This window comes from Cicer arietinum, chromosome 2 (genome assembly GCF_000331145.2).
Source record: "Cicer arietinum cultivar CDC Frontier isolate Library 1 chromosome 2, Cicar.CDCFrontier_v2.0, whole genome shotgun sequence".
Taxonomy (NCBI): Eukaryota; Viridiplantae; Streptophyta; class Magnoliopsida; order Fabales; family Fabaceae; genus Cicer; species Cicer arietinum.
In genome coordinates, this window is record NC_021161.2 from 10644559 (window position 1) to 10645751 (window position 1193).

The following is a 1193-nucleotide window of genomic DNA, read 5'->3' on the forward strand; positions in this document are numbered from 1 at the left end:
TTTGTATTTTACATTTTATTTCATCAAATAAATACAAGTACCATTATATGTTAAAAAATAAATTGTTAATCAAAGTACAATGAGTCAAACAATTATCCTATATAATAAGTTATCATACGAATTTTATAAAATATTTTAAAAATTAAATTAGATGATTGTGATAAACATGATTTTCCCTCATTTTAATTTTCCTAATCATATTCAATTATTACAAATCAATAAAGTGATATTATAAGTTAACTATATTTATAATACATAAAATATTACTTATAAAACTTATAAAATTATTTTACAATTTGATAATAATTTATAATTTATATTATTATCAAATTATTTTAAAAGTTATTTTATAATAAATTTATAAACTATTTTATAATATTATTAGTCATTTACCAATGGTAATAATTTATATTATTAGTCATTAAATTCAATAAAAAAAACCACCTAATCACTCATAAATATTGACATAAATGTTCTTTATTTAATCTTCCTTTTATGAACAATTATATTATTTCATGAGTAATGATTTTATACGTTAAAAATGAAATTACTCATTAATGTCAATCCATTTTTTTAGTAATACTTTATAAAATAAATATATATATATTCTATTTGACAAAAAATACATAAATTTATTAAAAATAATCACAAAATACGAATATATGAAAAATTATTAAAAAATTTAATTCCAATTATTAAAATCTATCATCTATTATATATATTTAAATTAGACTCCCGATGTCACAACAACTTATTTTTTTTACAAACTTTTGATGAAATATATTTAATAATTTTTTTTTACAACAACTTCTCATGCTCGCAATTAAAATATCATAATAATAAAACTAATAAATTTAGACTACTCTACAATATAATTCAACATTAACATTTTTTTAAAATAAAAAATATTAAATAGTAAATCATATTTATAAATTTTTACATCTTATTTTTTGGTTTGTATTTTACATTTTATTTCGTCAAATAAATACAAATACCATTATATGTTGAAAAATAAATTAACAATCAAAGTACAATGAGTCAAACAATTATCCTGTATAATAAGTTGTCATACGAATTTTACAAAATATTTTAAAAATTAAATTAGATGATTGTGATAAATATGATTTTCTCTCATTTTAATTTTCCTAATCATATTCAATTATTACAAATCAATAAAGTAACATTATAAGATA